At 40.9% G+C, this 23,142-nt stretch overlaps 1 protein-coding gene across 1 annotated transcript in view; it reads left to right on the top strand.

Annotated features, from left to right (window-relative positions):
* TRPS1 (transcriptional repressor GATA binding 1) overlaps window positions 1-23,142 on the top strand; it is a 217,784-nt gene that overhangs the window by 15,501 nt on the left and 179,141 nt on the right. The window lies entirely within an intron of this gene.

Here is a 23,142-nt window from a genome sequence, read left to right as displayed (position 1 = left end):
AGCCACGCCGACGCTGTCAGTTCCCCTGTTGTGTTTGCAGACACACACTCAGGGCAGCCCGAAATCTAAATCTGGGCTGCTGGGTGCCTGCGGTAGCCGAGGCTCTTTCCCTGCACTGCGCCTTGGAGCCTGTTCAAGGCCGTGGTAGGAATCCTGGGCTGCTTGTAGGGCCTGATCCTCGCATGGGGCTGGAGAGGCTGCTGTCTCCGGGTAGACCTGTGCATCCCCGGGCCACCTTTGCAGAGGTGGCTCCTCGCCCCGGGCAGCACCTGCCCCTTCGTGACGGCCCCGCAGTGTCCTTTGGACAACTTGGGCTGGCTCCCATCCCAGGGACGTTCCTTTGGGTTTGCCAGTGGCAGCTACCGCATGTCCAGGAGCGTGGCTGGGAGCTGGATGCTCGGGCACCTGTTGGATGAGCAAAGCGGGGTGAGCACTGGATTTGGGGCCCCTCACCCCCTCTGTGGCAGGAGGTGCGGGTAGACCCCACTGGTGCCGGCTCCATGGTGTCCATGGGGACGGAGGGGAGCCTCTGCCTAGCACCTGGAATGGCGGAGGACAGGAGAGACAGGGATCTCCTTTTTAAAAGGAGAGTTGTGTTTTTTTTTTTCTCACCCCTATTCTTTATTCATAAACCGAACGCAGTTCCACAATTCCCAGACATGTAAAGCTGCAGGGCTTTTTTTGTTTTGTTTAAATCTTTCTGAACCAGCCAAATTTTTGAGGTTGGCACGAGGTGCAGCCAGTACCCATGGCCTTCCAGGGCTTGCTTGGTCTAGAAGTCTGCAGATGTTTTCTGCTGGATCTGGCTCTTAATGAACAAAAAAGATTTTGGCGTGCTCATTTATTTATTTATTTTCAAGGGGAAAATGTGGTTTAAAATGTTGATAATTATGTTTTACGTGAACTACCCAGACTTTATGCGGCTGTATGGGAAAATGAATGCTCATCAATTTAAAAAAAGTCTTTATTCATAAAGCATTCATATTTAAAGTGATCTGTCTTTTTTTTTTCTCCTGTCCTTAATGAAAACAGGGTTTGAGGAGGATTACAAATAATTATTTTTTTTTAATTACATAAAGTTCTTCATCAGAGTTCTTGAAGATGGCCCACTGTGATCCTCTCGTGAAAATACCAGGGCTTTTCAAAAGCTTTTTAATTATCCATTCTCACTGCTCCTCTCTCCGCAATATACACATAGTAACTGGAAAAAAGAAAAAATAAAATATTCCAGGAGGGATCCACCTACAGGTGTGCATAGGTCAAGCACATTCTCATTCAGAATTATTATTTTTCTTTTCCAGCCGTCAGTTAGTACTTCCCACCATCAGAAGCCAGCTTGCGTGCGCTTACAGAGGGAATACTTATCACAAAGCTGCAGTGCATTTTAATCAAGGTTCCCAGAGTATTTTACAAGGAGTAATTGCCTCTTAAGGACAGGATGAAGTATTATACCCATTGTACTGACGGGTGAGCCAAGGCATGGGGAATCTAAATAACTGCAGTGTTGGAGTGAGCCAATGGCAAAACTGTGAACAGAGCTTTGGTGTCTTCGTTCCTGGTGCTGCTAAGATACCTCCCTGTCTGCTCACCAGTTTTTGTCTCTTTTCTTAAATGGAAATTTTTGAGTTTTTGGACATGGACTTTTTTCTTACTTGTTATATGGTGCTCTACTCGTTCTGAAGTTGAGGGAAACCTGTGTGTGAACATGCTGTTGTTTTATGTGTTTGCGAAGCGTGAAGGCCTGTGTGGTGGGGCTTCCATTTCGTTCCGAACCTGATGTTTTGCTGCTGCCCTCTATGGCTCTGGTAGGCCATTGGATCGTCCCCAAAATAGCTCCTGTTGTGTTTGCTACTGATGTATCACTACGCTGTGAGTGACAGAAAGAATTCCACTTTTCAGCACAACAGTTCACTCACTAAATGATTCCCCAGCATGATACATGCTCTGTCTTGTATTTAATTATCTTGTAATTATCAAAGCAGTAATGAAGTTGTGCATAAGAAGTGTATAGATCAATAAAAACAACTCAAAATTATGAAGGAGCACTGACAGTCTATGAGCTCAGCCATTCTTCAGCTGGTTAGTTTCTATTTTTCTGAAAAGCTTTTGGCTTTTTTTTTTTTAAACAACATCAGAAAAAAGGATTTAAAGTTCTTACTGTTTATTCCTAACTGATGATGATCATGCATACATTCTCAGTGCTTTGCGAGAGGCGGTGTGACTGCTAATCAAAGTTTGTATTGGAGTGGCCTCTAAGAATACAATCATTGTTACAAATTTATTAACACCATGAAAGATTTCCTGTCCTAAAAAGTCTGCCAGCAAACGTCATAATCCTGAGCGGGCAGAGCCATGTGGTAGGTTTGACTGAGCCCCTTTGACAGTTATATCATTTATTTAACTGTCTATCTTTAGAAGTTGGGAGGCTAAGCTTTGGTTTCAGAGGCATGCCGAAACTCTCGCGCTGCATGCACAGCAAGGGCAATGGAATACCAGAGTGCTCGCTTGGGCTTTAACTACTAAATAATGTGGTTGCACATGACACAACAAGAACAGGGGTATAATCCTGCCCTGTGAAGCAGGTCACATGTTTCAGGTTCTCTCTGTAATATATGCAAAGTAGCTGCTTAAATCATTACGAGTGTGTAAATCATCTTCTTCATAAACAATACCATCAAGGTACAGTCAGGCAACATGTCTCTTGTGGGTTGACTGGAGCTGGAATTTCTTTCAGACATTGAGGAGGTACGTCAGTGCCTGTGAAGCAGATTCATCTGTTGCTGCAGTGTGGTCTCTGCAATGTTGTGGATTTCTAAGATGAATATTGCTAAGGCTGTCTTCTTCACATTGAAGTGCAGTGAAAGGAGGAAGATGTGAATCAGGCAAATGCAGCCTATGTGATCCGAGGCTTCCATGAAAAAATTGCTCCTTTTTCCTTTGGCTTTCTAAGTCACGCAACAGAAACCCATTTATTCCTCTGCATAAGTTTAGTAAGTATTCAGAGCTCCTGTTACTATGTATGTTGTGCATCTGGGGAGGAAAAGATTTGTTGAGCAGTATGTTATACTCGTATCTTCTGTTTTAGCCATCATTTCCCTATATAGATTATGCTACTGATTTTTTCCATCTTTCTTTAACATGCTGGTGTACTTTCCGTAACTCCTAAGTAACACTCCTCAACTCTTTAACGCAGTCCTCAAAGCTGCCTAGTTCAGTGGTGGATGAAACTGAAAGCGAGACCTGATCTTGTTAAGAACCCTGTTGTACTTCTGGATAAAGTATAAATATCTGCCATTATTATTACTGCTAATAATGATTACTGAAGTTTGTGCTTCTTCGGGAGGTGGGGAGGGGTAGGTGCACTGTATGGTCACCTCCCCACCCCCAAATGTTGTATTTTGAATTACTTTAAATAGTTGTTTGGGATACCTTTATTATGGTGAATCATGTTTTTAATATTTGCTTTAAACACACTTGTGAGTTCATACCAAGGCAATGGAAGCGCTCTTTCATTTGCTGTCGTGCAACGCTCCTGCAGCCTGTGAAATGCCCTGCTTGCCCACAGACAGACCTGCTGTGCAGAAGTCCTTTCCCTCCAACGTGCAAGGGTCAGATAGTGTCGGTGAAAAAGTGAGTGCCAAGTTGGTGACTCCATAAATATGATATATACTACTTTTGCTCAGAGATGCTGCCTCTGAGGTGCAATTATCAAAACATCAATTTTAGAAGAATACCAGGGAAATGGCACTGGTAGGTACTGGGTGTAACTGAAGGTGCTGGCAGCGGCCATCTGGTCTTTGAGCGCCACTGCAACATCAGTTTTCTTGTTTCCTTCTGTCTGTGCCGTGTCCCTTAGTGGTGGTGGGAAGCAAAACACAACCGGCACTCATCAACTTTCAGCACATGTGGAAACAGAGCTAAGAGAGCAGGGGCATCCCCGCTGCATTGGCAATTTGCTAAGGGCCTGAGGGCTGCATCTCATTTGCATCACAAACGCGTCGGTGGCTCCTGCCTCCATCTCGGCCACGGGGAGGTGGCTGGTGGAGGCGGCGGGGCCCAGCTGGGCTCGTTTCACCAGGACCCGAGCGGTTTGGATCCGGCCGGACCCGCCTGGGGACGGCACGGGGCGCGGCGCGTCCTTGCCCGCGGGGCGGCTGTGCTGCCCGGGGGCTTTTAGGGGGCGAACCCGGCCCCTCCGGACCTTCCCAGGGGGGCCGGATTACCCTCACCCTTCCCTCCGATGGGTGCTTTTGAAACGCTGGATGGGCTGGTTGGCGGTGGTGCTTTGCCGGGCCGGGATGAAGCGCTCTTCGGTGGGTGCGAGGGAGCTGCGGGGCTGTGCAGGGGGCTGGGTAAATCTGTGCCCTGCGGAGAAACCCCGCTGTGTAATGAAAGGCCAGTTAAAAAAAAAAAAAAAAAGAGGGGGTGGAAAAAACCCCCAGCTTGTACCTTTTCAAATAGAGATAACTGTTATCTCTTATAAAAGTCTACGTAAGTGTAAGTAATTGCCCGCACTTGGCTCTGGCACAGCGGAAAAGCTGCCATCAGCAATCTCGTATTGTGCTGTGCGTATAAGGGGAAGTTACCGGGAGATACGGGGAGGGGTGCTAATGCCTGCGCTTCTGTCTCCCCTGGCCTTCTTGACACTTCTTTGCAAGTCTTTAAAAACTTAGCAGTGCCCTATACCACGCTGGCTTGGAAGGAAAAAAGTTTTGCTGGGATCGCCCTAAAAAAAACCAACCAACCAACCGAAAAATAAAAAACCAACCCAAAAAACCCACAAAAAACAGACAGAAAAAGGAGCCCAGCTGTACTGCGGTGTCAGTTCGGCGTCCTTTGTTCAGCGTTGAAGTTCTGGGTCCGTGTCGAGAACGATCATCCCCGATGAGTGCCGGGCTGCCTGGGGAGGGAGGGAAGGAGCCGCCGGTTCCCACTGTCCGCCCGCCTCCCGGCCCCCCCCAGTAGCACCTTTGGCTCTGTGTGTGTTTGTCTGTGTGTCCGTCCGCGTGTCCGTGGGCCAGCGCTGGCTGCCTTATCGCAGGAAGTGTTGCGGAAAGCAGTCGCTCCCTCTCTCCCTGCCCGCTTCCCCTCCTCCGCCACCCGAGTCCAGGCAGAAAACAGCGCTCACGCCTGCCCCGCTCCACCTTCAGCGCTCCCCCCCCCACCCCCCCGCTTTTTTTTTTTTTCCTAAGTAAACTTAGACAAAATCCTTAGAATGAAAACAGCTTTTTTTTTTTAACCATCTTCATATATAAATGCAACATAATTTTGTTTTATATTGTAAATATATATTAAATAATATACATATATATTATTGTACAATATACATATTATTTAATATTTTTTAAAATATAAATTAATATATGTATGTGTGCATATCAAAACCCCAGAATTCTATTCCACATTCTTCAGTGATAAGCCTGACCTGAAGCAAGTAGAGCTTTTCCTGCTCATGGGCTGGTCCTTTCTAGGACACCTTTGGAAATCACTTTGTTGACCTCACTTTATGGGTACTTTATTCTAAAGAGGATGTGAGTCTGGTCAGTCTGCTTTGAAAAAAAAAAACCAAACCCAGCAATCTAGTTTGAGAGGGAGACATCAGGATAAAGTAATATTTTCTTCATACAATCAGCTTGGAATAATCTCGTGACATTTCATGAAAAAAATCATGTCTCAAACTGGTCTTTTGCACTTGTACTATTAAAAACTCATAGAATGGAGGTCTTAAGATATTTGTGTGCTAAGGTACTGTGTACTATCTCAGCACATAGAATGAGTATTCCAAGAAGCCCAGACACTAGCATTCTCTTTGGAAAATTAATTCTTTAATATATTTGTTTCCAAATTGTGGTCTGCAGAGACATATAATCATGGTAGGATACCGATCTGCAGTATCATATCATCCATTTAGGGGTTTTAATTAAAAGTTTGATGTGAAGGCTGCATAGTGATTTCCTGTTACATTTGAAGTTCAACAGTGGTCCATGATCCAAAAATTTAGGAATGTTTGTTCAGGAGAATTATGGTCCTAGATCATTACATTTTGCTTTCATTTCATCCTGTAATTTTTTTTTTCTCTCCTTTCAAACATGATTAAAACCAATGAGAAAGGAAATATTTGAGGTGATTTGCAAAGTTATTTGATTTTTATAAAATTACATGGTGTGATGTGCTGTATGTGCCAAACTGTAGACAGACTTTCAGCTCATAAATTAAGTACACTTTTTTTTTTGTTCTGGTTTAAGCCCATTGAGACTTCTGCCAGTTAGGTTTTTCTCTTCTGTGATCATCATGCGTAATAGTCTGATGTTGCAGATACTTGCAGGAGCATAGCGAAACTGGTAGCATCATGTATGTGGTTTGATTTTTAATGTATAGCATATTAAAGCATATTTTCTGTCCCTAAAGATGTTATATGAAACTACTGCAGTATATATTCAACCAGTCACTGGACTCCTAAATAATCTAATATGAATAACAAAGGTACATAATAGGTAATGCTTAAGAAAAAGAAATCCTTTTTAAAACTAGAAAAACCCATATTTAAAAAAAGACTTAAATATTTACAGTTTAAAAATAAGACCTTCAGATTTTGATCTGTGTTAAGGTCTAAGTCTACACAGTTTGATGTACTGTTTGATTGTGTTTATTTACCTATTTGCTGCCAAAGTTTTAAGTAAAGTCACACCACAGGCCTGGTGGAAATGGCTAGCTAAACACCTGGAACCAGTTTGTGGAAGTGATTAAACTGGCTTTTGCCACAGGCTTCCTTTGCTGGTGCAGTGACACTATTTTCTCCATTTTACGTTCTGCTCAGTGCCTCTCATTTTTAAGACTAAGATTACCAGGAACTGGGAAAAAAAAAAATAGGCAAGGGGAAGCTTATTTTCCTTTTCCATTCTATGGATGAAAATAGAGCGTCTGTTACTTGTAGAATGTGATAAACCAAAACAATTGAATGAACAATTGTACGGTGAACAAATCACATGTGTAATTCTTTGTTTAAATTAGTTTTAAATGCAAAACAGGTTTTGTAAACGTCTTTTTTCTTTCTTGTATACCTCAGGCATCATTGAACTGACAAGCAATACTTTAAAGAGGTTTTTAATGATTTTTAATTGAATTTCAACTTTCATAAACCATAAAAAAACTTATTATCTAGCAAATAGAAAACATGGAATGAAATCTTTAATATGTGTCACTATAAAAACATGTGTAAACATAAAAGATTATGTTGAGCTGTGTAACTGCTTAATTAAGTGTATAGATACAGTGTATACAAGTTACTATCCAAAGGAAGATTCCTTCCTTTGAAAAAGCAACTACATTTAGCTACAACTGGCATCTTTTAATAATTATTTCCTGAGTTGTCACTTTTCAAAAATATAGAAGAAACATAAATGGCTTCTTTTAACCTCATTGTATGTGTGTGTTGAAGTTTTGGCCTGCCAACTTAAATCATCATTAAAATTGGTGATGTATAATTTGCTGAGATTAAAGTCTGTATCTGTGTAAATAACCACGATCGCAAACAGTGCAATGAATTTGATATCTGCCGTGTACCTATTCCTCTTTACTTTTTGAGGAATTTGGCACAAAACCATATAATTTCATTAAATCAGTATTGTGTTACATTTTTTTGGATCGTGTGCAGCAGAAATGTGAGGTGCTTTTTTTTCGTATTACATAAAGGTTTTTGCATTTTCCAAATATCCCCTAGTTCGGGTATTATATCAAGATAAGTCGATAATATCTTCTTCCTTCCTCATTCTGAAATTCTGAGCAGATTTTTGATCCTGATCTTCAAATTCTGGGACCTGCAGAGAGTCAGATAAAAGTACTTATGTAACCTGAGTGAAAACGCCGAGGAGGTTTGAGTCCAGCCTGGAGCTCTTAATATCTTGAGCAAAGGCTGTGGAAATAAGCATGTATGTTAGCATTCATTAATTACAGAGCATTAAGAAAATAAGATCAAATCTGGAAGACCTCTTGTAATTAATCATAGTTTTTGCTGGAATCAAATCCACCTCTGATTTCTCTAGTACCTCTTGCAGTAAAGACTACGAGATACTATCGGACTGACTGACCAAAGCTTTGTGCTCAGTATACCCACAGGGTAAAACAGTGCCAGATGAAGACTCTGAACTTCCAAGAACAAGTATTCAGCTGAGAACTATTAAAAGAAAAAAAACCCAAAGTTGTCACAGCTGTGTCCTTTTAAGGTCAGCACCAAAAAGACTCTTGTCAAGTTGACGGAGGGAGATGACTTACTTGATGTATCCCAGGGCAAAAGAGATAAGCCATAAAAGTAGTGTTACATTTCTATTTGATAGAGTGACTTCTCCTGACAGCTTACAGAGAGAATCAAGCGAAAAAAAATGCACTGAGTTAGTTAATGTGACAGTGAGGCTGATAAATCACATGGAAATTTGATTGTGCCAATTCCACTGGATTTTGAAGCCTGCATTTTGCTATTTTTAATAAGGACTTATGTAAATTGGTCAAAATACGCCAGAACTTAATTTCACTGAAATAAAACTCCTTGAACTGTTGGGTAGAAAGCTAAATATAAACTTATAGTTAATTTCTAGGAGTGTTGTTCTTTATTAGTAGCATTCAGATGTGGACATGGGGGAAATAATACTTGATGAGATTTTCAGCATGTAAGTGGACTTTTATTTTTGGAGAAAATTTTTAGTTCCCACTTGTAGAAGGAGGTTCCTGGGTGGAAGAGGAATGTATTGCTTGGTGCGGACCAGTTCATCACCTTTACATCTGGATTCTGTATGGTACGGGAAGTTTTTCTGTGAATTTTAAACATTATTTATAGTCAATGTGAACCAGTAACTGCTTTTCTAGCCTGAACTCCTGTGTAACATGGCACACCAAATTCCACCCAGAGTGTAGCTTCTGCTGTGTAATACCAAAGCTGAATATCATTAGCATATCTTACAGAAGAATAGTTTCAAAGCATTTTAATGACAAGGAAGGCATTATAATCCTCCCCTGCATGTTATTTAATGAATCAGTTTGCTTGCAATAATGATTTTGCTTTTCTGAAGACAGCACTTCTATTTCCTGGCAGAAAGAGATTGTTTTCTCCCAAAATCTGTTTTTCTTTCTTTTTCTTTTTTTTTTTTTTTTTTTCTGGAAAGTCTTTTTGACCACTCCCTCCTTTATGGTATGGCTTATTTTCATTCACCCACACTGTTTCTGATGGTTTTGCTTTCCCCGTATGCTGGCAAGGAGGATTGCAGACAGGCAGGAGCCTGGTAGCATGGGTGGGCGGCAGCGCCTGGACTGCACGCAGCCTTCTCGTGGGTCGGACAGGTGAGATGTACGGCCTCTGGCCAGGGATCTTCAGCACGGTGAACTGCCCAGAAGTGCTTTTGGGGTGAGGAGCCCGGAATGGTTTGATCTGGACTCTGCTGGAAGTTTTTCAGGTGTGCAATCCTTTCCTGGTTTGCATGGGACAGGTGCTAGTACAGTCTCAGCGTCGACTGAATTTGTAAAGGCGGATGTGGAAATGGGAACTGGGCTGGAAATGTGCTGGGGAAAGCTCTCTGTAGGAGAAGTGAGCTTTTTTAATCCAAGCCTGGGCCGCCACCAAAAGGGACGGTCTGACCGGCCTCCTGCCAGCCCCAGGGCACAAGCCGGGTGTTCTGGGCCAGAGCGTGGGTGCAGGTGAGGGCAGAGCCTGGGCATGCCGACGGCGGGTGAGGGGAAGGGCAGGGCTCCTTCAAGACCAACGTGGCTTAAATCCATCATGAAATGGCACCCTCAGATGCCAGCTACTGGAGCTGCCTGTGGCATCCTCCACTTGACTTGGTGACAACTCTGCTCCCACCAAGAAATGTCACTAAGCTTTACTTTGAACTCTGTCAGGGTTGCCCTCTCCTCCGCATTGTACCTACTTAGCAGGGGAAATCTTGACTCTCCACATTTTTCACAAACAGAAGCAAAAACTCCAATATATTACTGGGGGAAAAAAGCTTCATGTCATACGTCAGGAAGAAATGAGAAGCCGGAAAGGCCTGCCAAATCATGGATTATTGAAGAGCCCTGGTTATAGCAAACAGTATACACCATAAATAAATACATGTTTAAATGCATTTCAGCGTAGCAGAAAGAGAAAAAAAAAACAACAGTGGTGTATTGTGCTGTTGTGGAAAAAAAAGAAGAAACTTAGAGCAAATGGCCTCGTGTTTACACAGCTAAACCAAAATAATGTGTGAAGGTTGGTTAGGCCCAAATGAACCCCATAAAAAGCTTTTTAGGAATTGTAAGGGTCACGTTGGTCAGTTTGACCACATAACGCTTCTCTGCTTAGCCATCTGTTGCCATTTTTGTTTTTGCATTGTGAATTCTGTGAAAACAGGGGTGTTGCAACAAGCTAGGGAGATGGGGTGGCTCCAAGAATGAGCAGGGAGATGGGCAGCATTCTGTCCCCATTGAATCAGAGCAAAAGTTTCTGTTTTCTTCAGCAGAGAGAGCAGCAGGCATCACCTTTTGGTTTCATCCAAATAGATTAAATTCAATTGAAAATGGCAACATTTAGAATTTTATCAAGTGTTTTGTCTCACCAAAAAAAAAAAAAAGGCAATCTTTTATCTTTTTTTGATGACTAGCAAAGTGTAGTCTCAAACTGCCTGAACTCTCTCTAGATGAATCCTATCTCTAGACGTCTGTCCCTCACAGACTTTGTGTACAATTTACTGAAAGTAACTTTACCTGTTTTTTGTTTTCACTGTTAAATGTAGCTCTGGTTAGGTTCTCCTGCCAAAGCAGGGTGGGCAACCCTGGGTATATCTTTTGTGAACCTATGTAGGGAGCTCAAAAATTGCCTTCTCATTACCGTTATAATGACTAAACTGCCTTTAAAATACAAAAAGAACTGTACAATGCCAATTTTGACAGAAACTTTGATACTGGTAATGTTACAGTTAATTCCTTCTGCCCAAGAAAGAAACATTACATATCTTGTATTTTCTTTGGAGATGGAAGATATTGTCTGTTTAAAACTATTGGCTTTAAGGGAAATGCAGAAAGTCACTATGAAAATAAATATACTTTTTAAAAAGGATAAAGACACAGAAGAGCCTTTCCCTCATCTGTTTTTGAGGAAACAGTGCCTTTGGCATGTACATTTTTAAGTAACAGTGGTAAGGCTGTGCATACCATGAAAAAGTGGATTCATGTACGTTGTCCTGAAGTTCTGTGGGAATTGTGAGCAGTGGGTAGCTCGTTGAACATCAACCACTGTACGTAATCCCTTTTAAAAAGTGACCTACCTCCATCCTAAAATTAGGTGGGTTTTTTTTTTTGCCTTGACTGCGTCTGGTGGAAGGATGTTTCATAGTCTCACTGCTTTGTCAGTTAAAACCCTTCCTTCTCATTTTCAGCCCAAAGTTAATCATGGGTAGTCTATTTGTTCTTATGCCAACATCATCCTAAGCTTTTCCCTCCCTGATGTTTACCTGCTGCTAGCAATTGTGTTGCTAGTCTAAATGAGTTGCACTTCACATGTTCATAGAGAAGAGAGTCTCATCTTCCATTATCTTAATTAATTTCAGTTAAAATTAATCTTTCTTGAACATTATAAATAGTTTTCTTAATGCAGTGTCACTTGTGACATATACAGTGACATTATTACTTGCCTGTTTCCACTAAAATTCTTGTCTGGGACATCATAAGGCCTTTTGAAGTGTGATTTAGATTGGTTTATAATTGTGGTCAACTGCTATTTTTTTTTCCCTTTCTTTGTATCATTTAGAGTTAATAAGGTATCAGGGACTGTTATTTCAGAGCGTGCTCTCTTTCTCACTAATTTTCATTCCAACTCATAATACAACTTGCAGTAGTTTTCTCTATGGTATCTATCTTTGTACTTCTCTACACTGAAGATACCACAAAACTTTGTTATCATCCAGTTTCCTTAGTACTTTCTCTATAAACTCACTTGAGTTTTTGTCTTGTTAGATCATCCGTGATGCAGCTGTTTGAAATGAGACTTTAGACCCTGATGGACTCGTTCAAATGGAAAGAAGTGACTTGAGAATAAAGTAGTAGAGTTTCAGTCTCTGCCTTGTCATTTGGCCTCAAGACCAGGCTCACTTCTTGATGAGTGTTATGAAAACAGTATAAACATAGCCATGATATGGCTGTTTTGGAGTGGGAGCGGTTAGCGTATGATGCTGCTTTTCTGAGACACAAAGGAAATTAAGAGACATTTCCCAGTCCTTGGCTACTCATCTAACCATAGAACTGCCCCTCCTCTCTTTTAATGATCTACTATTTTATTTAAGAAAACAAAAAAGGTGAAATAATAATGACAAAATGGCTTTATAAACCAGAGCGGAAAGCGTCTCTTTAATATTGCTGAAATGTGGAGTGCTTATAGGAAGCATAATCCAGCAATGAGCAGTTGCTGTATCTCTCTTGCAGGTCAGGCACCGCAATCCTGATCTGCTGGATGGTGCACGTTGCACTTCATCTGTTCACTTGGGTTTCTACTGAGGGAGTCCAAAGTGCGTGGGAGAATGGTGCCAAACCAGATTTTCTGATGTGTAGTCAGGATGTTGCCAGCGTGTGCATTTGGAGCTGGGAGCTGCAGAAGTGTATCCTACGGTTTAGCCGTACCCACAATCTGATGTTGGGTTTTTCTCATGTAGCAAAGCAAGTAAATGCCAGACTGTCTGCTTCAGAAACGGTGTGTTGCCACAGTGTCTTATGCTGATAGACTGCTGTTGATTAATCTTTTGAGTAGTCTTCAGGAATTCCATTTCTATCAGTGCATTTTAATAATTTTCTCACTTTAACCCTTGTGTATTTATAATTACAGGAAGCAGTTCAGCTGACAGTGAAAAGAAATCCCTACCTAGTGTTTTCTTGTGGGTTCCCTGTTTCCAGCTTGCACAGCATTGCTGTGGCCCTGTGAGCTTGCACAATGGTCGTCCTTTTGCTCATCTTGACACCTAAACCATTGACACTTCCTCACTTCTTGAATCTTACTTACAGCATTCACGTGCCAGCTCCAGCACAGCCTAAGACATATTTCCTTTTTGTCCCGTTCAAGGACCAAATTGGCTTGTGGTGCTGAGAATTCAGGGCAAAACGTAGGGATTTGCAGAAAGTGATTAGCGGCTGGTTACCAGTATATAGGACACAGGTTAATTCGAAGGGCCTGCATGTACAATTAAATGTGTGTACTTACCACATGAACGAAGTCCTACACTGCGCACTCTTGCTGTAGCTAAAACAAAAGATGGCATCTTTTCTATTTTCTCAAACCTTTTATAGTAAGTGTGAGTGAAGTCAACAGGTATAACAATGTTCCTGTTGTTTCTATTCCCCACACCTGTCTTTAAGGAAAAGAAAAAAAAGAAAAAAGGCTGTTTCTTTAAATCCAAACAAGTCTTAACTCTCTTTACCTGTGATGAGTGAATCACTGGGTCTGCAGTGCGTAATCTTTATTTCACTACCCACTGTAGACTTGTTGTTTCTCAGAGTTTTAGATGATGTTTTTGTTGCTAATTTTAGTGTTTTCAGGAAATTTCTGAAGTCCAGTCTCTCTATAATGAATGCTCTTCCCTCCACGCCCCCAAATCTTATGTCTCATTCTTCTTCTGCATTTCCAGTGATTTACAGTCATGATTCAAATCAAAACATAATAAGACATGAGGCATTGATATGTCAAGCTGTTAGAAAGACGCAAGGGAGATGGTAATTTTCAGTAATTTTAGTCTAATCAAATGTGTGTATGTTGCCCAGATTACGGCGTACTGTTGAATTACACAACTGCCCTTTAGCTTAGATGCCAGTAGCGTTCTAGGTAGTTCAATTTGGCCTAAAGAAGCCACATTTTTTTCTTCTGGAATTTGCAGTTTCCAAGCCCCCAGTGCTTCCTGCGTTTGAACTCAGGAAGCAAGAACCAGCCGGTCTGTGCAGATGCGGTGTTGTGGGTGCCACAGCATGAATGTACCTGCAGCACCGCCAGTGCCGTCCATGGTGTGGGAACGCGTTGCTCTGCTCACCGACGGCACTACCACCTCCGTGCCCAACCTTTAATTATCTCTGATGCTGTGAGTGTAATACAGACTTATTTGCGGGGTTGAAGTGAGACAAGCATGCCATCTTGTGAGCAGGCAAAATGGGAACAATGTGTAGGTTCGGATGAAGAGCGAGTGTTATGAGCGTAGATGTTGGGAGTTTTTGTGTCAGATTCAAAGGAGATCCAGAGCTGCAACAACTTGGTGTATAATAGGATGGGGAATCAAATCGATGCTTTAGATCTGGGAGTCATAAAGAGTAATTCTTTTTCTATTAATGGGCCAAGGCCTATCAGGATGCTGTGGGATTCAATGATATAAATTTTTTTTTTTTTTAAAAAAGGAAGACTCGAGTCTACGTTTACTTTGAACAGTAGATTCTCATGCTAGGGGTGACCCAAGTATCAGCTACTTTACAAATACATTATTTGTGTTTATTGCAGTGTCTGTTCTTTATGTCATGTATGCATATATACACTCATCTTGTTATCTACATACAAATGGTTTTACGAATGTCTTAAGACATTAAGATTTTTATCTGTGTGATCTTGGCCTGTTCTCATTACCCACAAGAAGAGAAGCCACGGACAACTTATGAAGATCGTTTCTAATTCCTCTCATGTATTCTTTCCATACATACTGCTTAACAAAAGAATTGTTTAAGAGATGCTTAGATTTAATTGGCTCTGATTTAATCTCTGTCTTCTTGCAAATCGAGGCATCTTTGCTGCACAAATCCAGTTGTACCAGATTTCAGGGGATAATAAATTTATAGCTAATACTAATCCCTAAAAAATGGCTGTATGTATTGTGAATCATGCTCTACAGAATTATCACAGTTTTTGAGTCCTGTATCAGTTAATCAAGTAATTTTAGAAGCTGGATTCTCTCCTGACTGCTAATGGTACAAAGATCACTTTTGCAGCCTTGTGTCTTGTGGATTATCAGATCAAACTGTTACAGGAGTAATTATTTACTCTTGACTAGTCCCATTTTGGGAAGAATCTGCACGCTGATGTGTGGATGAAACATTTATCTCTTGGGCTGTTTGAAATAACAATTGTGGATGTTCTGAAGCTATTCCTAGATTGGAAAATTAGAAGCAGCCCTAGCTGGGATTGACTGGCATGGGGAGAGCAAACAGTAACAGATTATTGATTGGGCAGCAGTTAGCTGAGCAGGATGACACGATCTGTACTCAGCCAACTGGCTCACATTTGGCAGTCCTTTTATTCAGTTGTGGTTATCTTGCCCCATCTGTGTTGGACTCTCAGCTTCTCCACCTAATTGGCTGTGTTAATTTGTAGCCCACACCTTCAGATCTCAGGTACATCCCAAATTCCTTTGCACAAGTTGCAACATTACTTCAAAGAAGGTGCTGTTGTAGCCTCTGCAAATAATTTTGGGACTTTTTTTAGACTCCAAGATGCCAGTGAACCCAGAAGTTGCTTTAATAAGTTGCTTTCTTTATAAGTGAAAACACAGCTAAAGCTTTCCATTTTTGTGGGATATATCCCAGTGCAACAAATCAGCCCTATATCATTGCCGGATATTTCTGAAAACTGGTGAGGTACCGGATTGGGAATTGAGGTGGCAAGAAGTCAGCTCTGAGGAGGAAGACAGGAGCAATGCGGTAAGGCTCGCTTGCGTATAGGGGATTTTTGAGAACGGAATTATTAGCGTAATCTGTGGTTGTACCTCTATGTAACTTTTTTTAGAGAAGTTCTTCTAGATTTTTTTTTTAAAGGAACATTTAGATGTATTATTGATTGAAAACAGATACAGTTAGTGTCCAACTCATTTCAAAACATATCCTAAGTGGGAAAAACCACTGTCCACTTCTGTTTGTCCTCTGCAGACTGCAGATTTCTACTCAACTCCTGGTAGTTTTAGTGCTTGTCTATACATTGCAGCGTGCAGATTCTGGAACCTGTGTTGTCCTTGCATTTGTGGAAATTACATATTTAGCTCTCAGGAAAAAAAAATCAATTTTAAAATCTTTTTTTTTTTTGATGTGTTTTATGATCCTGGCAGGTTGCCAGGGTTTAAATTAGATTTCCGATGTCTGTATGGTTGAGGCTAATGTGAGGGCTTTTGGCACTACCTCTTCATGCAATAAAGAATTAAAGACAGTAGAGTAAGAAATCTTCTATCAAAAACTGAAAGCTAGATTAATAAAATCACTTATGCAGGCATTATGAGACTTTCCCATGGAAAGTTTATGTGGGAGTTGGGCAAAAAGTGATTCAAGAACAGCATTATTTGCACTGGATATATTCATCCAGCAGTCAACAGGCTGATGCTGGCACCCCTTGCCAGTTCTACAGGAATCCCAGTGCTCGCTGCATGAAGTTGCTGCAAAGCCACATCAGCAGAGTCTCGAGGAGTCTCCTTATTCTGCGCCCTTCTTCCCCATTTCTGACCAGAATTTAAATGGGTAAAACAGAAATCATATTCCTCAGTGAATACGTGCATTCGATTCTTATGGCTATCTGAAAAATGCTTCTCTGTTTTAAAGCAGCTTCAGAACAAGTCATTATGGTGGAGACGTTATAAGAGTAGCTTTCTCATTGGCATTTCACTTCATTCCTCAGCTTAAAAAGAAACATAAATAAGAGATAAAAAGGGCAAATAACAGACAAACCACTCACAGTGAATCCATCTGCATTTTCTTTGGTTGGTCTTTTTTTTTTTATTTCACTTTGTTTTATTTTAAGAAAGCGGCTCAGTGTTTCTGATTCTGTGTGAGGACCATATGATATGTGCTGCAACAGAGTCTTTCCCAGTTAATAGGGATGATTCCAAAGGCAAGGTAATTCACCACTGCTTTGGCTGGAGCTAATATTGGACTCCAACGTCAGTTCTCTAATTTCTGACAAATGGCCAAGATTTCTTGAATAGGCACAGCTTTCTGTTTTGTGTAGGGAACACACAATCCACTCTTTTGTTGTGGTTGCCACTGCTGTTGTTTCTCTCCCATTCACAATGGAGAGCGGGGTTATTTATGCCGAGTGGAAAATCAGTGCCAAAATTCTGACTTGCTTGTATTTAATGTGATGTTAATTTTTGTGATAGCCGTAAAGAGTATAAGAGATTTTGTAATATGGATCCCCTTGTATCCTGACCTCCAAGTCAAGACAGCCTATTGGTGATGAAAGTTTTATCTGTCACAGGCATATCAAGATGAGAGTTTACTGGATGATTCAACCCAAATGTATAGAAACTGTTTATATAGAGATTGCCAAACATTTTCCATTGCTTTTCTTTTTATCTAAATTCTTGAATATATTACTAAATAAAATAGTCTGTGTTTGGAATGTATGGCTGTGGGATATATGGAAACTCGCAGCATGTGGGGGGAAGAGTTAGGATAGGGAAATATAATAGTTTTGTAAACTTTATGTGGATATAGGTACATCATATATAGACTCAAGATTCAATTTGCTGATCAAAGCATCCAAATAACTTTGGATTTAATAATGTCAGTAATGAATGCTAATATATGGAAATTGAAAAGCATGGAGCAACAATAGCTAGCCACGCTTACCAGTATTACCCTGCAGCATGTAGATTTACATTTTTTTATTTTGTTTTGAAATCACAGTTTGGAAAATGTGTGTTCTTTTTCCCTTCTCCCATACTTCTGAATGTGGGTTCTCCTGAGCAAGCTGAGACAAGATTCAAACTAAACAATAGGGCAACATCAGAACCTTTGAAGGCTCAGTTTGGATACGTACCCAAAGCCAAAGTCTGCTTTGATGTACGTGGGCTCGACTCCTGTTGCCCTTGGTTGCCCTGTCTTACCTATGTAACTTGTGTCTGGAAACCCTTGCCAATTTTTTTGGAAAAAAAAAAAAAAAAAGGATATTTTTGCAAACTCATGTTCATCTAGTGTTCATCATGTTCTAGTCTGGCTGAAAAATTACTACAATAATGCCCTCTCTGGTGATGATATAATATTGCTGCTTCAGGTCCAGGCTGTAGACTTCTCCCTCCTTCCCACTTTCTAGTTTTGATCCAGCTGAAATTTCAACGCCATTTCAAATGGCATTTTTTTTTCCCTCTACTTGGAAACAAAATTATTTGAACTTTTCTGGAATGCTAGCCAAAACTATCCTCTTTCTCTGTTCCAGCTGCTCCCCTTCTCCCAAATAATTTTTGGTTCCATTTGACTGAAGTTTTGGGCAAGGACACTTTGATATCTCAGGCCTCACCTGGCAGAAAGGAACCGCACATCTCAGTCTTGCTTCTCTCAGAGTCAGTGGGGCTTTTGCCGTGAGCTTCAAGGGAGGTAGGATCAGCCCATTGTATTCCTAATGCAAGAGAACAAATGAGTCACTTCTTGTATCCATACCTGATTGCTCTTGCCTAGGAGCCAGAAGGTCACCTTCCTTCTTCACTTTTCATCTCAAGGTAGCACTGTGCTTGCCTCTGCCAATACACTCGACTCAGATTCAGTTGTGAGTCATCTGCAAAACCTAAACTCCTATTGTCTTCAAAGGACATTTGGATTACAAAGAACATTGGGTTTACTCAGGCTGAAAAGAAATTGAAACATATGAGATCGCCACACCTACTAGACCAGAGTTTGGGAAGAGGGTGACTGTTTACCCAAAAGACAAGATGAATAGGGGGGGGATGTGATAGATGTGCCCACAGCCTAGAGGATCTTCTGCTTTTCTTTTCTTCTTCTTAGATTTCTTGCTAGTACAAGATTGAGGGGAAACTACTCCATTGACAAGAAGCAAATGCAAAAATGCTTGAAATATTTGCTCTTTTTAAGTTTGTAATTAGACTGTAAAGTGAGAGCTACATGATTGTAGTACTGTTCAGATAGATATTAGACAATTTTGTAGGAAGTGGGGATATACAGACTTATTTAACAACAAATTGTAGAACATGAGACATGATGAAGGGCTACAAACCCTCTTACTCTTCAGAAAGTAAGCCACTCTCAAAGTGTAGAGGATTAGGAGTGATTTATTTTTCACAGAGGCAGGCGATTCTGTATCTGTCCATAGGCAGTTGAACCTTTGAAGGATCTGATATTGGACGCTCTCCAAGGCAGAACACCAGACTAAATGGACCTCTGGTCTCATCTAATAAGGAATGTTCTACAATCCCATAAAGCGTAACGACAGCAAATTAATAGAATAACCAGAAGACGCAGTGAGGATGGCAGAGCTCTCATAGGAGGTGTCAGTCCTGGCAGAAGTCAGTTATTTCACTGCAGTAAGCAAATCAGGCTGGATTTTCTCTGCGGTGCAATAACAACAGATTGGGGAGCGTGCAAAGCAGCATCAATACATAAAAATTAAACTACTTTTAATACACAAAGCTGAGTTTAGATAAATGCAGAACAGAGAAGCAAAGGCACAATATTCTCTGAAAGTGTGGCCTTTTTATGCTGTTTTGGAGACCAATTTGCATACAAATAAAACGTCAGCTTATCCCATAACTGTCATGATAAATTGGAGCATTTAGACTTTTGCATGAGGTGCTCTTTCTGTACCTTATTAAATTACAGGATCTTGGCCTTTTGCCAAGTGCAAGGGTGACACTCTCTCTACTGAAATGCAGAGAGGAGTAGGATACGGGCCTGGCCATCAAGAGAAACCAGGTTCAGTCACTAGCTAAGAGCCCTGCCTGTGTGTCACCTTGAACACCTTGATTTTTGCATCCTCGCTGTAGATCATTTTAGTTATCTGTGAAATGAGAGTGGTGTTAATTTTCCTGTTTCACAAGGTTTTTTTGAGGTTTAACAGGTTGTCATGTTTACAGAGTATTTTTAGATGCTTGATTGGAAGTCAGCGTGAAGCGAATCTTTGCCTTCTCAGGCTCCCCTGTCCCGGATGGATGGCAGCGAGGGTCAGTAGGAGCAAGCTTGGCAGCAGGCCAGCAAGAAATACAAAACAGCAAACTGCCGTGCTCAAGAACTCTTAAATAAGAGAAGCAATTGTAGAATTCTTCATTTTGGTTGCAAGATATCATAATGTTCCACACTGTGTTGCCTCTTCAGACAGATCACCTTTTGACTTCAGTTTCTCCTGAAAATATCTGCATGATTATCCCAGTAGTGAGCTTAAATGAAATTAAGTGCCTGGAAGTAGGTTCAAACAGTCTACTTTGAAAGGCCACTCCTAAACTCCCTGAAATGACCAAGTGTCTTGTCTGTACCAATGGAAAAACTTATATTTATGTCAGTGGCTAGATGACTACTAATATGTGCTGTGCTCTAAAGCATATGGTAATAGAAAAGAATGTTTTGAATTAATTTGATGTAATTTAATAAGAGATTTATTAGATGAGAGTCGTTTGAAGGTGATGGCACTTTGTAGCTGAACAGGATTTAAGGTGTCCAAAAGTGCACCTGTAGAGATTTGAGAACGATCAATGTTGAGAAAGTAAATGTAAATGGGAAGGAGCAAGCTTGAACAGACCACAGCTTTTTTTCACTTGTCTCTTTGTTGTAGACTTTGTGGAAAAAAAAAAATTGAAAAAAAGCCCTTGGCAAATTGGTGTTCAGGGACCAAACTGAAGAGTCAGAAGAGGAAGACAGGAGGTGAAAAACAACAGTGTTTTGCTATAATACTGCTCCACTAGCAGGACGTATAAGGCATGATTTTTTTCTTGCATTTTCTAGATTGATGAAGCTATCATAATTTCAGTGGAGCATGCAGAGTGTAGAATATCCAGCAGATATATTTTGACTAAATACAATGTCTGATCCTGCCAAGTTTTACTGATATGAGGCGGCATCTACTACTCTAGGCAATCTCAGGCAATCTCAGTGTCTGTGCAGTTTTAGGGCTCATAGAAAAATGCTTAAAAAGTCGTTTGGAATTAGTCTGTCACTTGCTCAGAGCCATGACGTCCCCTGTCTTGTACAGTGTATTTGAAGACACTGGTACAAGGGGAAGGGATGGTCTTGCTGAAGAGGAGGTTTCTTGTCATAAAGTTTATTTTGCCCTCACATGCTTTAGGGCCTGATTGTTGAGTTCCTTAAAAAAGCTTGTTTTTCCCTTCTCAGCAGAGGAAGGTTAGGACCGTGCATCGGTTGTTTTCAGGCAGGCTAGCAAAAGCCTGGGAGAGCAGCATTATGTGTGATTGCCTCTAGCTCTGCATCCTGGCTGGAGATCTTGGGAATCTGAAGCTGTAGATGTCTATTTTCTGTCATTTCACTGTTGAAGTATCCACAAGGAAAGGTGGAAAGACGGGAGCTGTAGCCAGTCCTGTACCACTGTGTTTGGGTCTGGGGGTATTTTGCATCTAATGTAATCTAATTTTCAATGAAGGCAGCAATTTCACCTGGAGTTTCCAGTGTATTTACAGATTATTATTACCATTATTATTTTTAAAATGCTTAAATTATAAAACATGCAGGTCTTTGAACTGCGGGCTGTCCTGATTAGCTTGCTAACTTTCTGGTTGTGCTCGGCGCAGGTCTGGGCCAGCCCGGTGCGATGGGCTGGGGCGGAGGGCTGGGTGTGTGGGGTGGCTGCCCAGGGATGGGGCCGACTGTGGAGATGGTTTCTCAGAAATTCTCTCTCTCAAGACAGGAGCCTTCTGGCTTCAGAGCTCTTGTGCCTCACAGCTGCTCGATTGTTATATGGAGAGTGGGGAGAAGGCTCCGGATCGGTTAGGACTTCATGTGCTTGATAGAAGCCGACACTTTGAACACTTAAGGGTTTTTTATATAAAGCACAGCAGACAGTCTTTGTAGCCTATTTATGTGTAATAAGCTGGGTTTTGTTTTGTGCCTTGTGTTTTTTTTTTTTTTTTTTTTTTTTTGCTGTGAAAGGAAAAGAAAAAAAAGGAGAGAGAAATTAAAACCACAGCAGCATTTTCCCATGCGGCTATAGTGAGTATCCTGCGATCTCACATGATCGGCTGTCCTGATGGGGTGGAGTGTGGGAAGGTGTCAAAATATGTCTCTCAATTTTTTTTTTTTTCTTAAAAGGGAAAGCCAAATGAGTGCCAAAAGCCCTGTTCTCTTCTCTAGCCCTGCAGTAACAAACTACATGAGTGTATGTTATTAAGATGATAAGATTAAATTTCTAGCTACTAACGTGCTATCACAACAGCAAAGGGGGAAAAAAAGATCTTGAAAAAATTATGAAAATTAGTCTGACAGTCTCCTTTTAATAATAAGATCACTCCCAATCCCAACAGACAGTGTAGGCTGGAATTCCACAGGGCTTTTTTGTGGTCCTAATGATTTTAATAATACTTTGTGCTATGCAGCACCTTTCATTAGAGGATCACAAAGTGCTTTACGGTCACTAATTAATTAAGCCTTACAACAGTCCTGTGAGATAGGTAAGTATTAGACATATATTAAGCTGAGACACTGAGAGTTAATGATTTTTTGCTGCATTATTCTGGCAAAATGATTGATGTTTAAGCGCCATATGTGCATTATATGTCTGTGTGTGGGTGTGTAATATATATGAGTGCAAAAGTATTAATTTTACTATCCCTTAACAAAAAGGTCCTTACTTGAGCCTGTTGAATATAAATGCGTATTTTCATTTAACTTTGTGTTACTGCAGCATTTTGACTGATAGTATCACAGTCTTCATAGACTCTTGACTCAGTTTGGACTTCGTCTGCTTGTGCATCTGCTTGTACAAAGCCTAGGCAGTGGCCTCTCACAAAATTCAGCAATCTTTCTAAATGTATTATTCTATTGAAAAGAGCATATGACCAAGACCTGATCTAAACATGCAGTGCAAGCACAAGGCAACAACCATCCTGTTGCAATAGGCTTTGATGACAAGTCATCACATTCAGTAAAAGTAATGAGCAACAGCAATGACCCATTGCGGGAGCTGATGATCAGCAGGTCATTAACTATTATCTTCACCGTGCATAAGAAACTATTGATTATCAGAATTTGCTTTTTCTTTTTCTTTTTTTTTTTTAAAGAAGTACAGTAGTCACTGTGGTAATTCATTATCCTGAATTACAAACTGATTTTAGCAGAAGTTTCCACTTTAAACTGATAAACTGATGTGAGTGATTGTTGAGCAGAAACGTCTGTATATTGCAGATGCATGAATCATGTAGAGTAGACTTGGCTGGGTTTGAAGGA

Source organism: Chlamydotis macqueenii, chromosome 2 (genome assembly GCF_036417535.1).
Source record: "Chlamydotis macqueenii isolate bChlMac1 chromosome 2, bChlMac1.mat, whole genome shotgun sequence".
Taxonomy (NCBI): domain Eukaryota; kingdom Metazoa; phylum Chordata; class Aves; order Otidiformes; family Otididae; genus Chlamydotis; species Chlamydotis macqueenii.
The sequence above is the reverse complement of the archived record's forward strand: the minus strand, read 5'-3'. Positions and strand labels throughout refer to the sequence as shown.